This window comes from Lutzomyia longipalpis, chromosome 3 (assembly GCF_024334085.1).
Source record: "Lutzomyia longipalpis isolate SR_M1_2022 chromosome 3, ASM2433408v1".
In the NCBI taxonomy this organism is placed as follows: Eukaryota; Metazoa; Arthropoda; class Insecta; order Diptera; family Psychodidae; genus Lutzomyia; species Lutzomyia longipalpis.
Window position 1 is genome coordinate 25,473,049 of NC_074709.1, and position 15,750 is coordinate 25,488,798.

The 15,750-nt window shown below is 36.6% G+C and overlaps 1 protein-coding gene across 1 annotated transcript in view; it reads right to left on the reverse strand.

Moving 5' to 3' along the window:
• LOC129792945 (beta-1,3-galactosyltransferase 5) overlaps positions 1–15,750 on the reverse strand; it is a 1,144,668-nt gene that overhangs the window by 1,126,618 nt on the left and 2,300 nt on the right. The gene's annotated exons all lie outside the window — the stretch shown is intronic.

Below are 15,750 nucleotides of genomic sequence, written 5' to 3' on the forward strand. Positions count from 1 at the left end.
GATAGCGATTTATCCAAATTGACACAAATAGCCCCGCCCTCCCCTAATTATCATTTTATTCATTAAAATGCAGAAAAATCATTAAAAAACGTTAAAAAATAACTTCAAATTGAAAGTTTTTGATTTTTAATGAATTTTTAGGAAGTTTTCTCATTTGGATACGATTCTAAAGGATCTGGAGGCCAAAAGACTCTCCCAGAAAATGTACAAAATCCCCCCAATTTTTGCAAATTTAATAATTAAACTTAAGTCTTTTAGTATTGAAACCAAGGGAGGGAGGGGGGATGTTAAATGCATTCCATCAAAATGTCCCCAAAAAATTATTCGTGGCCGTGTCTAAATTTCACGCTTCCGTTACGGAGGTTAGAAAGGTAAAATCAAACAGAGAAGAACAACCCTTCTCCCCATGCAATTGAGAATGGGTATGGAAATTAATATAGAAAATGCCAGGACACGGTTGGTATAGTTTGTGTGCAAATCCTGCAATGTTGGTTTTCGGTGGTGTGTGGCGTAATTGAACAAGGCACTTTCCAATTGAATTTTCCCTCCATAATTGGAAATTATTTCGATTCAATGGACTCTTGGGGTGGGTTTTTTTCAGTTGTTGTGTTGAATGTATTTTGGGTTGGTGACCCACCCCAAACTTTCTCTCTTGCATGGAGAGAGCTTTTTGATTTCCACCCACATGACAGTGGGGGAGGGAGGGAGAATGGGGTGAATTTTGGGGTGAATACAGAGAAAAATGGCAAACAAGAGAGCACAATGCAAAAATGTTCACTCAGGAATAAAAATACAATGCATTGATATTTCAATGCTGAAAAATTCTTGCACGCCTCGATGATTTTTCTGTGTGAGGCTATAAAGTTAAATTCGTAAAATATATAGAGACTGGGGGGTGGGTGGGGATTGTTTTCTTTGGTTCGGGAAGGAATCGCATAAAGACGGAGGGTTGCTACTGGAGATTGTTGTGCGTGGGAGATACTACTTCTTTAATCTTCTTGCCAAAATTCTTTAATTTTTCAAGTCATTTTGCATTAATTCTTCAATTAATTTTTGGAATTAATTTATGTTTATTAAATATTTTTGGCAAAATTTCTTTCAATTTTTCTAAAGAACATTTAAATATTTTAAAGTGAAAATTAACTAATAAAGTTAAGGACTTTTATAAAAGTTTAATTTGCAGTAATTTAAGTTCAAAAAAAAAAAGCTGCGACAATAAAAAAATATTAAATAAAAAACTGGAGATGCGAAAAAGTTAAATCCTTCCCTAAATTACAGGGATAGGCTTAACTACTCTTACTAAATTTGTGATTCTTATAAGTGAACCAACATTGGCATTGTCTGTGGTGATAAAAAAATCTATAAGTAACTGCTAGAATTTACTATTTTTTAACATGTTAACCTGTTGAATGCCAATTGATACTTAATACGTTGTGGATAAAAAATTCTAACAGATTCATGCACTTTAAATGAATCGTTCTTGCAGTAAAATTTTATAAGAGAAAAACTGCTAGAATCACTTCAATCTCAAAGTTTTAAATTAAAATTATATCCAGATGAGATCAAACAATTTTAATTAAGTTTCTACCTGATTTGTAAACTCAAAACCCTTTCCTTGAGATACTTGTCCGATTATATACAAAAAATTTAAAATGATTCAATAACAATATCAGTGAAGCAAAAATGTATTATTTTCACGGTGTTATTTTTTTTTTTATCTATAGGAAAGGATGCTTTTTTGTAGCATTGAAACGCGGTGCGTTCAATAGGGTGATAGAAAAAAAGGCATATAAAAATCCACAATGGGGTTTTTCCCATCGATTGCGAAGTAAAGACAATGGATACGGAAAATCCGGTTGTATTTTCCTCGCGTGGTTGTTTTTCAAAAAAAAAAAAAAAAATCATCATTCCGCTGCAATGGGCAAAATAGCTCGAAAAGCTCCCGGAGTGCGAGCTTTTGACATCTGTGCGGGTGGTGCGGGGGTTGATCAGATTATTTTTGGTTAGTTGAATAAATTGGATCTGGATAAAAGGGACAATGGTGATCGAGTTAAAACGGTGAAATAACGAATTCCTCTCTCTGATGGGACTTTCCAATGAAATTTGGGGTGCGATGATGGCGATTTTACGTTACATGTTGGATTTTTTTCTGGTTGTTGTTTCAGGCAATATTGGATGCTGTGAAATTGCTGCATTGTTCAATGAAGGTTATTATAAATATACTGTTGAAGTGTTTGAAATTTTAAATCTCCGCGAGAAAACTAATTAAACTTCCGTGAAGTTTTTTTTTATCACAAATTAAACTAGAGATTAGTAGATTAGCTTAAAAGTTCTTTTGGAAGGAAGTTTCTTTAATTTCCTTAATTTTAGAATAACGAAGATTCGGTTAAACATTCAGAATATTTAAATAAACTACAAGAGAATTATTAAACCATCCTAAAGCCCCTGAAGTTATAGCTAAGAAATGCTATAAAGTTGCTAAAATTTCCTTAAGCATTCTTTAATTTAATTTTTCCGTTATTTCCGGTAATTATTCCGTTAAAATTTAATATATTGTAAAACACACTTCAAGAAAATTATTAAATCAGCCTGAAGTTGTAATCAAAAAGTACTAGAAAACTGCAAAAAATGTATTAAATGATTTTTAAATCTCTTTAAAATTTAAGCAAAAGATCTTTCTCAATATTTTAACTGTAGAGAGGTAATCAATTCGTTAAAATTTAGGTTATTTGAATAAACAGGTAACTACTTAAATTTCAAATAATTTTTTATCTTATAAAGTTATTTGAGTAATGAGTTAGATGGAGAATTCTTCAAGCATAAGTCAGGTTCGAGTCCAGAAACTAATCAATTTTTTTTAACGTCAAAATTAGAACCTTCAGGCAAACCCGGAGAAGCTCTGGTGAAAAATCAAAGGGAAATGCAAGAAAAAATTACCTTCAATCCCATCAAGCTACTTTCACTCCCACAAAATTACATCCAAACTGCGAATGTTGAAAAAAATCTGATCGAAAAATCTCGTCCTATTTTTTTTTTAAGGGTTGTCGTCCTTCTCTCATGCTTCGTTTTTTTTTTATTTTTTAAGAGGTATCCCTCCACTCGCCCCATGGGACAGAGTTTGTGCGAGATACAGCCGAAGACAAGGGTTGCATAATTGGTCATTTCAGTGTGCGCGAGAAGCACACAACGCTAGGAGAGTAGGAGAGGGATTGTATTGGAAAATACTTGGTGAGCCACAGGTGAGAACACAAATATTCCCCATCTATGTCGTAAAATGAAAACCCTTGGAAATTTTCCGCACCCCTTTCGGGGGTTTTCTGGGTCGGAGAGGCGCCTCGGAGCTAGGCTTGTTGAATACCAAATGTGCCAGTGCAAGTTTGGCTTTTCAGCAAAGTTTTGTGAGAAGTGGTTGGGGCTACTCCACCCCCAAGCGCCCAATGGGTGAATTGTGGTTTTATCGTGGATGCGCAAAACACGATGTTGCTCTTTGGCATCTCCACGCCGTGCGGAATGGGAGCCGGGTGGCGGTGAGAATAAAAGGATAGAAAAACATCCCCCACAGAAAAATGTGCGGCAAAGGCTCATGAAAATTCGGAGAAGGGGTGAAGAGATTTGTATTGGGGGTGGCAACGGGTGTGCTACGACCTCGAAATTAAATGAAGAGAAGTCTTGAGAGAAGTAGATTTACGTTTTTATTAAAAAAAAAAAGATACTTTTTGTTACTTTCTTGGAGGTTCTATAAAAGTTTATGATTGAAAATTGTTTTATTGTTGTTCAATTTGTGACAAGAACATAAAGAAAATGCAAGAATATTGTCTTTTAAGAGTTATTTCCTTGTATTTGTATGACCAGGCGCCTCCACTGCCAATTTTGGAGGTCAATTAAAAGCAAATTCTTTGTCTAAATATATTAGAAATTGAAATTAGATTTCAATGCGAGATTTTTTCTTACCAAAAGCTTTTGGTGTTCACCAGGCGACTCCACTGCAATTCCTAAACTATTTCTGAAGTAAAAATTTTGATTTTAAACAAGAAACATCATAGGTGCTGAAGAAATCCGTTTTAAATCCGAGATTTTCCTTAAAAAAAAGCTTAATTTGGAACTTTTCATCTTCACCAGGCGCCTCCATTGCAATTTATGCATTCTTTACAAGTAATTCAGCAAAACTTTAACGTATTTTACAGCAATTTTGTCCAACAACCTTTTAAGATTCTCTGACTGAATTTAAACTTTTAAATAAAAAAAATCAGTAGAATTCTTGCTTGAAATCTTTCGTTTTGTGGAACAAGGTTGGTGCTGCAATAAAAACGATTTTTGGCCGTCACGCAGCCAGAATGCTACCGGGAGGAAGTTCCTGCACGAAAGATGACATGAAAAATTCCCCCAGTATGCTGGAAGAATAGCAAAAGGGATTTTCTTCTTTGGATTTTGTATGCGGGGGTGGTGGACATGCCAACCACACACACCCCCATAGCTCTGTGATGCTCAACAATTTTTTTACGAGGACAATTCATAAGGAGAAAGGAGAAGGGATAGGGGGTGACTTTTTCTGTGTGGGCCACCACAACAAAATAGCAATATTTGTCCCACTTTAATCTGCCAAAAACCTCCGTGTGTATGTCGTTTTTGGGGGTTCTTTTTTATGACAATGGCTTTCGCTCCAAAGCGATGCAGCAATGCGGATATCCTCCCTCTGGTATGTATGTAGGTACCTCGTGGATGCCTTTTTGTGCGCCTATATATTAAAACGGACTTTCCCTGCACACACATCCCCGTAGATTTTATGGACACACCAGAGCACTATAAGTCCTAACCGTGTGCGGGATGTGTTAATAAATTCGTGAATTGCCGGAGGTTTTGGGGCCACAGGACACACAATACACAAAAAATCCACATTATAGAGAAATATAGAAGCAATTGCGCAACAATTGGGCAAGAAGATATCATCTTCTGCAGTACTGTCCATCCTCAGTTTATGCATCTGTTGGATTTGGGTGGGTTGAGAGGAGTAGTTTCAGGGGGGTCCTGGCCGAGAAGATTGATCGACTCGGAGTGGGTGTCAATATTTCTCGAGCGTGTCGAATGTCGCCTGTGCCAAATGGTCACATCATCCGGCGACTCACTTTTCATATGGACAGCACGAGTGGCCAGAGTAATAATCTGCGCCCACTCTCACACCATATCCACCCCATATCCTTCAGCTTCCTCACTTGTCCTTCCACCCTGGGCACCACAGAGTTGAATCCTTTAGGAGGCTTAAAGGATTTTTTTATTTGATTATGTAAAATGAAGAAAAAATTTCAGGAATTAAAAAGCAAAAAAAAAATGCAAGAAATCGCGGAAAATTGTAAGAGAGACAATTTTACAAAATGTATTCTGATTGAGACCTTTTTCATTTTGCGATTTTCTATAATTTCTTGTAATATTTTCGCGTTTCAACCGCATTATTTGCGCTTATTAGCTTTTACGTAATTTTATCGCATTGTTTTGGTTTTTTATGTTATAAATTTATGTGTATTGAATTTCCTTTCATTCTAACACTCACCCCTTTTGTTTTATATATTTATTTAGTTTTGTGTAAGATTTATGAGATAATTTCATTTCTTATTTATCCAAATGTTTCAAGATCAAACACAATTCATGCGTTTTATTTTAATTAAATTCAGATCAAGGTGTGATGAATGATGAAAAATTTCGATTTAATTTTGAAAGAGTTTTATTGGAACAGATGGCCCGAAATAAAAACCAACTCATCACGAAAAAATGAGATTATAAAGTCAGCAAATTTTGGAAGCCAGCAACAGTTTAGTTCAAACAATTAGAAGTAAAAGAACTTAAAGAAATTTTCCTGAAAATGCATTTTCTTGCTATTTTGCTCTTAATGGCGTGCGTGATCACGCAGAGTGTTGGTGAGAAGTTTCTCAAAGTTCAGAATTAATCTTTGGCCGATTTGGTTGGTAATTTTATTATTTTTGGGATTCTCCAGCAAAACCCGGCATGGGGGAAATTCTTGGACAACTTGTGATTGCCATTGTCAATGCTGAACAGGTCGCTGATACAGCTGGAACTGTAGTTGAGGATGTCCAGGATCAAACGCAGGATATTGTGGCAGAAATCGTGAATCCGATTGATTCTGTTGTTGCTCTAGTTGAGGGTATTGTAGGTTAAAACCTAGAATTTCATTAATTCCTCCATTGAGAACCAGCGAACAACTCCTAAAGTAAAGAATAGAAAATGTAATATTTCAAAAAAAAAAAAAAACAATAAAGTTTAAAAATAAAATAAATTTTCTTTTTCTCCAAAACGTGGAGCAATTTCAGAATAATTTCCTGAATAGTTGAAACTTTTTCCACTTCTTTTTCCTCAATCTTTGTAGAATTGCACCCCGGCTCATCTGCATGCCCTCGTTTTTTTTGTGCAAGTCCAGGGAAATTAATCTATTCATTTCCCTAAATTGCAAAAAATCTCCATCTCTGAAAATATATCTTGCAGTGTGTACAAAAAGAATTTTCCCCAGTATGGGGTGCAATCTTACTTCTTGCTGAAAATATCAAATAATCTCATTTAGGGTGAAATGTGGCGTGGAATTTTCCTTTTCTTTCACCATCCCCTCATACCGCGCTCATTTGGGATCATCCTAATCTACGTAAAGTGGCATTGGGTGCAATTTATCAACTCTGTCGGTGAGAAATGCTCTCTGCTGTTGATATTTGCTGCCGTTTATCCCAACTCTTATCGTCTAATACCTACAAACCGCACATGGGGTGCTCTAGGGAAGCATCCTGAGTAAATCCTTGTATTTGGTTTAAAAAGTAAAAAAAAAGCTTTGAGATTTTTTTCTGTTGCTATTAAGATTAAACATTCAAATCTTATTCATTTATCCGTTTACTTCTTTGCTTATTTATTATATGTACCTATTTAAACTTTCTTCGTTTATTGGATTGATCGTTTATGCGGTCATTCGTTAGTCTGACTCTTCGTTTTTCGTTAATCTGACTCTTTGTTTATTCGTTTTTCGTTAGTCTGACAGTTCTTATACATATTCCTTTGGGTCCGTTGTTCGTTAAATTTATCTATTCGTTTATCCGTTATTTTGTCTACTCGTTTATCCATTTGTTCGTTATTTTGTCTACTCGTTTATCTGTTTTTTCGTTAATTTGTCTACTCGTTTATTCATTTTTTTCGTTATTTTGTCTTTTCGTTTATCCGTTTGTTCGTTAATTTGTCTATTCGTTTATCCATTTGTTCGTTAATTTGTCCATACCTACTTTCGTTTATTCGTTATTATGTTTTTTACATTGCCCCCATTGCCCATTCGTTAATTTTTTTAATATTCAATTCTTCAGTTTTTATTTGAATTATCCATTTAACCCTTAACTCGTTGGTTCAATTACTCTCTCGTCGCCGATCTATCTTAATCATTTGTCGGTTTATTCGTTTATCCTATTTGTCCTTTAATTTGCGCTTTTCCAAGAAGATTGACATGATCTGTGCTAAAGTCAATTTAGGTGAAAATCCGAATTGTGTCAGTACTCCATACCATTGTCCCGCGCGATATTGGTTTGGCAAAAGGCATATACGGGTGTGAGGAACCCCCAAATGGGTGATCTTCAATTTAGCACTCGTCACCCTACTCTGGAAAATTTATATAATAACGTACCACACAGAGGGTGTCACAGCAATATTTATACACACAATCGATGCTGAGTGTTTTTCCCTCTGCTTTGCCACCAATTTATTGGAACATTGAAAGGTTATTCGGTCACTTTATGCTGAATATTTATGATTTGGCATCCAATAAATTGCGATATATACCATTCCTTGGAAAAGCGACGTGAACAATCACATGAAATCCATCGTCTAAAATACAATATTTTGTGGGTTGAATGCGACGCTCCTTTCGTGTGGGGGGATGGTGGTACTTCGTTTTTCTTACCCTCCTCAACCACCCGCCAACGCCTCGTGAGCCCCCATTGCACCTTATTATTCCATCTGCGTGTGATGGCGGAGTGTTGATTATCGACTCCCATTGACGCGCTCCGGGGGTATCAGCATAAATCTGCCATTAGTATACAAGACGCCACCTTCCTTTGAATACCGCGCGCACCACCCCCCAACTTCAACCAAGAAAGTGACGAGTGCATACCCACCTCTGCTGCGGCATGGCATTCTGATCACGTCCCCGGTGGAGCCACTGTATTATTCTTTTTCCAACCCCTGCCCGTGCCTGGATTCACCTGCTTCCACATCCTTCACAAGTATGCTACATCTCATGGTGCTCCTCGACTTTTCTCGCCACGGATGCTGCACACACATCGGGGCCAAGTGGGTGGGTGTGTGTGGATCACGACGATGCTGCTGCAAGGTGCATTTTGCACATCTTCATTCACCCATTATTCAATCTAATGTCACAGCATGCGGAGAAAGAAGCGGATTTCCTTCGTTTTGAAAGGGGTGTGCAGCACTCTGGGGAGGGTGGCACAAGCACACGACAGACACCCCTATTTTCTTCTTTTCGATAGCGCTCCCTTATACGTGAAAAGAGTAAGGCATTTGCAAAAGAAATACCTCCACTGTGTGCGAAGATACCTCAATCGATACAGCAATGCATTTACAGCATTGCACTCAGGAAACTATGTACCTATACATATACATATAATCTACTATAGGTATGCTTGCCTACATTTTGACTTATAAATTGCAACAGAGAAAATATTTTTCATGCAACTGTTGGATTAGACTATAAATACTTCTTTTTATTATTTATTTAAAAATATTTTATAGAAGGGAGGTGGATTATGTATCCTCGTAATTTAAAGGGTTAAGAGAAGCAGTTGGTGGAGACGCCTGGTTGTTACCTGGCGCCTCCATTGCACTGTAAAATGAGCGAGATATCTTCACAATTAAATGGTTATAATTGTTTTTCAAAGCAATTCTTGTAGAAGTTCTAATTCTAATGCCATTGTTAATGATTCTTTTCTTTAATAAATAATAATTTTTGTCTGCTAAATATAGGGTTTACCACCTCACATTACATTCTGACCCGGAGATTTTACCTACCCCTCCACCCTTAAATTTTTAATTAGGTACTACTTTTTTTTAATTAAAAAAAATTAAGTCTGTTTTTGTTTGTAAGTTTGGTTTTTTCGCGAACTGTTATAGTATAAGGGATTGGCTTGAGATTTTTAATCGAGGTCATTCTGAGGTAGTGTTAAGTGCATTCTAGACCTAGCCTGTTTTAACTATTAAAACTATAAAAGCTTTATCTTAAACAATTGTAAGGTAAATTGTGTAACACCTCAAAAAATGTAAGTTTGAATTAAAAAACTTAAGCCTGACTTAAGAAACAAAGTTAGGCCGTTTATTAGGCCAAGTCTATTTTTTTAGGCCAAACCTTAGTTTCTTTTAGGTCAGACTTTTGAGACGCATTCAGATTTAGTTCAGCCTGATCTAACCTGAAACCTTAAAAGCCTGACTTTACAAAAAAACTTAAGTCTAGTCTAAAGACCTTGCTTAAAAATCTTAGGACTGACTTTAAAAACTTAAACCTAGTTTGAAGAAAACTGTAGTCTAGCCAAGCCTGAATACAAGAGGTTAAATACGAAAAAATAGGACATTTTTAAGCAGTAAAGTTAAAGATAAATCAGTAAGTCAGCGAACCTCAGGGCGAACCTGGCTTTAGTAAAATGTGAGATATAGAAGGATTCTCTAAGTTTTATTAAAATTGAAGAGATTTAGTAGAGCTTTCAATTTATTTATTTTTCTTAGTTTAGCATGAAGGTACAGAAATTCTCAATTAAAATTTTCTTGCAGTAGGAAAAATTAAAAAGAATAATTTCTCTTGAAGCTTTAACCTGCAACACATCCCTCAATGCGTCTTTAAGAGATAGAGATTTTCAGCGAGATATCTCTGTGTGTGTGACCTCAAAATGGGCGAGAGTGTGTCAATTTATCTTTCCTGAAATTTCCAATCATGTCATTCAGAATGTGGGGGTGTCACACAGTGTAGTTGAGCATCGTGAGTGTGTGTGTGTGGATAGATGAAGAAGCAAAGAGAAGAAGAGGAGAAAACCCCACACGACAAATGATGGTAAAATCTCCCCCCAGAGATTCACCCACTTACAATCAAAATTTATGGATAATTATCAATGGAATGACTGCTACATGGGACACTTATCGCACCGAGACTCCACTCCCATGAGGCGGGGGGCTACGAGAGTTGTCTTTGTTCGTCACCACCCCGGGAAATTGATAGATATTCTACGTGAGGAAAATTCAATGCTGTCGATGGCAGATAATATTAATGCAATTTCTTGCACATGTTGAATACTATATTTTCTATCTTGTCTCATATCTTCTTGTCCCATGGAGTGCTTCCCCACTCTGGGGTTGCTTTAGCCTGGAAGGTATCCTTCGGTCGCTCCATGGTATGACAGGAAGACAATTTACTCTCCACAGGGACACCTCCTTATCCCCAGAAGTGATGAAAGCCACAAAAATATTCAGACTGTTTGTGTTAGATTAGACTAAAGATATGAAGGTAATATTTTATTTGACTTTCTTTTATTTTTATTAAAATCTTTTATTAAAAATTATTTTGAAAAATTGAATATTTGATTTATAAATTAAATTCAAGTCTTTGTCTATTTTTTTTTTTAAGAATCTCAGTCTAAAAGAAATCAGAAATTTTAAATGATCCTTTCTCAATTTTCATATATTGCCAAATTGCATAAAATAATAATGCTATGAATGTATTTTCAACTGCCCTGAAAAGGACATTCATGCAAAAGAGAATTAAGGTATAAAATTAAAATTCAAATGGTTTTACTAAAAATCCGTACGTGGGTGGACGATACAATTAATAGGTATAAGCTGAAAATTGTAGCATCAGAGGGACGATGCGGGAGGGTTGGGGAATGGCCAGCCAGCCAGCCAGAGTGCTCGACGATGAGTGACAAAGTGGGGAGGTTGAACACTTAATTTCCAATTAAATTAAAATTGAAAATTATGCTACATTGTGCACAAACCCCGTGCCTTTTTTTGTCATCCGGCATCGAAATGATGCCACCCCCCATAGTAACATATTTGTCGAGGGGGTGGATGGTAGCAACAGAATGGAGTGAATGTCACTTGGGTTGGAAATTGGTTAATCCCAGGAATACTAATTAATTTATTACAATTAAAAAGCGATGCTGCGGAAAACGTTTCCTAATTGAACATGGATGGGGCCAACATACTCAAATTGCATGAAAATTGCCAATTATTTTTGATGTGATATTGAAGTCAACAAATCGGTGGGTGGGTCTTTTGAGTGGGTGGGCCCCAATGCGAGGGCGGGGGAGGGGGCGGAGGGAATAATCGGTGTATGTTGTATTTTAATTGCAAATTCCTCGTGTGTCACACTCAATGTGCAGAGATTTTCCAAATGGACACAATTCATCAATTACCCATTCGTGTTCACCTTCACTTTCGACATTTTCACGTGTGCTATTGAGGCCATCGTCGCACCCCCAACTCCCCACCCCAACAGTTGCTCCACCGTGCTTGGATTTTGATTAGTTCAGCTCCGGTGATCGTGACATAATTAAATCAGCACTTTTGCGCAGGAAACACCAAGCATCTTCCAAAGAGCCCACTCGGCACAAATGGTGGCTGCGCTACCAACAACAATGTACCTACATTTACCAGGGAGAGAGAAAGCTCTCGGGGACATTCTGTGTGCCACCCCCCCCGTGCTCCCCGTTGTCGTTGCCACAGAACAACAGAGCAACCACCCCTATTGTGGGGGCAGAGTACACTCTCAGGGTAGGATTTTAAACAAAACACCCTCCAAGAGATCCAATTAAATGGACAACTCTTTGAGTCTCAAAAGCCAAAACTCTGCCGCCTCGTGCGCTTGTCTTTCCACACCAACGCTTCCAGAGGAGTTTAGCATTTTCAAACAATACCCTGCAGTTTAACATTCAACAATGAGAAGTAATTTTATTTGAAAAAAAAAATGGCTCACAGGTATTCTATATAAATCCTTTAAACCACAATTAAAAATATATTCTGCTTATATTTATTTATGTGGAATAATGAAAAGGCAGTATTATATCTAAAGTTTCGCTTTTTAGTGTTGTAGGATTAATCCTTCTGATTGCGTCAGCCAAGGGATGGTAAGTCAAACCAAACGCATCCTTTCAATTTTAGGGGCCAGAGCTTTCGACGCTACTGTGCGTCTTCCTCAGTGGTCAATTGTGTCTTAATCCTACAACACCAGAAACGTTTAATTCCGTCAGATTCAACTAAAGTTTCGCTTTTTAATTAATTTTTTTGTCGTTGAACAAGGGTATTGGTTACTACAATTTTGCAACTAAAAGGGAATATTTTTTGAATATTCTATTTTTCAATTTAAAGGACAGTAAAATTGGAAATAAAAGAGCAAATGGCTGTTGTATTCGAAATAAAGATTTTGCCTTTTGAACGTTGACGTTTATTTTCTGTCGTTTGACGTTTTCTTTTTGAACTTTGACGTTTCTTTTTTAAGTTTCAACGTCTTTTTTCTAACATTCTGATGTTTCATTGATAACATTTGACATTTCTTGTCTAACGTTCAAGGATTATTTTTTAACACTCCGACGCTTCTCTTCTTACGTTTGACAGTTCTCATCTAATATTTGACTTTTCTTTATTAACGTCTCTGTCTTTTTTTGTAATTAAGCATAATATTAAGTAAAATATTTAGAATTTAAATAAATTCAATCGCATCTTCTCAGTTTTCCTACGAAAGAAATTTCCCGAAAATTTCCGCCAAATTACAAAGGGATATTTCCATAGAAATTGAATTGGGAAAAGTTGCCGCAAGTGAGCGCATTAATTAGGCGGGATCATCCATGAAATATTATTTGCAAAAGGAGCCCCAGAGAGTACACACCGAATCGCCGAGGCAATTAGAGTAATTGTGGCTTCTCGCTGGCGCATAAATTATTTTTATTTTCCCAGCTTCCATGCAAAAAAAAATCTACGCCCATTTGAGCCATTTTATAATTTGTGTGGACACAAAAGATGGACTAGGAGGCAGAAAAAAATCAACATTTTTTGCCAAATTGGGCAATGAATTTTTTTTTGCTGTTCCTCGATGGTTGATGTCGATTTCTATCGAGGATTTTATTTAAATTTCTCACAGCCCTTGCGCGAGATTTCTGTGAAGAGATTAATTCAGGGTTAATTCAGCGTAAATCTCATTTAATCCCTTACTCATCCATAATTACCCACCCCATCCCTCTCCTCCATGATTACACCGCACCCAACGGATGATACTTCAATGGAGCACATCATCTTCCATTGCAACATCTGCTCCGATTTAGCCTCGAGAGAGTAAGAGAGAGATTTTACATTTCACGCGAATACTCTCATTAAATTTAAAGATAATCCACATGATATACATTCTCTCTCCATGCACTTTTCCCGCACCACCCTCAAGGGGGTGTGAAAAACAACCGAAGAAGGAAATGTACACACTTGTGAGACAATTGCAACAATTTTCCCATAAGCTGTAAACTTTTTTTATTTCTCCGCGAAAATTGGGCTGTTTCCCTCGTGCTGAGTCTCACGACGTACTTTTCCCTGAGAAAATGTTGGTGATAAATAAATTTCCACCCCCTTTAAGGGGATGTTTTGAGTTGGAGAAAAATAAAAATAATTTATTTCAACGAATATAATTGGCTCAATGGAAATGCATTTGAATGGGGTTTTAAAAATAGTTTTAGTGCTACAAAATGTGCAATTGAAACGTCGTGGAAAAGTTTATGTTTAAAGGTAGCTTTACACTGCAAAAAAAGCTCTGACTGTATAGCTTCTGATTAATCAGTTAAAAAAGCAAATTTAAAAGTTAGACAGATTCTGGGTGGAAATATTCTCATGCAGAATGGACGAAGGAATCCTGATGCATCATCACATCTCATGTCCACATGCTCTCGTGTCCAGTACAGAGGCGAGAAGTGGGTGAATTTAGGGAAAATCCACCCCCCCCCAAAATTCGGGGAAAACTCTTTGGTGTAACGTGCACTTTTGGACAGCGGCGCGGGAGGAGGAAGACTGACAAAATAATTTCCATTGTTAACAGAGTGAAATTTAATTACACAACTTTCAACAACACTCCAACCGAGGCTGCCTGCACATAAGTTGTCATTGCTGGGGAATGCTTCGCGCCAGGACGAACAAGGATGTGTCCCTCACTTTTTTGGCCTTTTTTTGTTGTTGTTGCTTCAACATGGAAATTTCTGGAGCGCATCCTCTCCCATCTACTTGTTTGTCCTCGAACTAAATTCAACGATGATGATGAGTTTTGAGGTGTTTCAGAGCAGCAGGGAAGGTTATTGAGGAGCATAAAGAAGGATATACTGTATGAGCTCTATATACTCTGAAGAAGCCCTTCCAGCTTAAAAGATGCGTAAAGTCATCCAGATTATTTTTATATTTATTTTGGCAACATCTCAAACACTGTAACAGCTGGATTTTTTTTTGATAAAAGAAAAATTTTAATGAGAATTTCTAGCATAGGTACCTAAATAATTTATTCGTTAATTTATTTTATGATTAACTTCAACATAATTCCTAGAATAATCATAAAAAAAAATTCGTTTAGCTTTCACATTCAACAAACAATTTCATTGTAAATTCATCTCATAATTTTCCAAAAGCTCTTTAAGCTGATTTTTCATTCTAATACCAAAATGCGCCTAAAAGTATACAATCCCCCTATAAAAAACTCAAACAAAAATCATCAAATTTGGCTTATCTTTAGCGCATATTGTGAATATATCATGAAAGTCAATCATAACGCGTCCAGTTATAAGAGTTGGTGTCCCACAACGTATAGAAGTTAGTTTATGCGTTATAATACGATTTGTGATCAGTATTAAGGGATGGTCACGTTATTTTGGAAACTCTATCGAGCTAAAATACCATTTTGCTGTGTACTCAGTGACGTCACCGTACCACGTGGCACATCACTTTGTTCACATTTTTGACAACTAGCGCCACGATTGCTGATACTCGGAATTAAGATTTAACACCGAAAAAAACAGTTTTTGATCGATTTTGTTCGCCCGAGTTTCCAAAATAACGTGACCATCCCTTAGTAGGCAAAGTTGATTTTTTTTGTAAAATTCAGTAATTTGATGCATAAAAATGGTCATATCTCAAGTTCTATAAAACCTACAGAAATTTCTTGACTAGTTATGGAAAGGTATTGAAATAAGCTATAATCTGACATATGTTTCGATACATTTCAATGTCACCACTAGAACACAAAATGGCGGATTTTTGTTTCACCAAAACAGTTTTTGGCATTTTTTATCATGAAGGAATAATTCTAGAGGTTTCTGATGTTCTAGAAAGTTGTAGAGTTTTGCAAAACCTTTAATTTGATACCAAGTTGAGCAAAATCGGACAAGCAGTTCAGGAGATATGGCTCTTAGAACTTTTCAAATTCAAGAATTTTTCAAATGGCCATATCTTCTAAACGGCGACATAGATTTTCTTCATTTTCGGACTGGTGAAAGATATTGAGTCAGGCTACAACATATCAAAATTTAAAAGATTTGCCTAATGGGGATTCGGAGATATTGCCCCTTAAAGTTAGGCAATTTTTGTTTTTGTTTTTAGCGCCTCTTGCGGACGTTTTTGGAACTTGGAATGTTCTAGACAGTTGTAGGGCTTCTCAATACCTTTCATTTGATACCAAGATGATCAAAATCGGTCAAG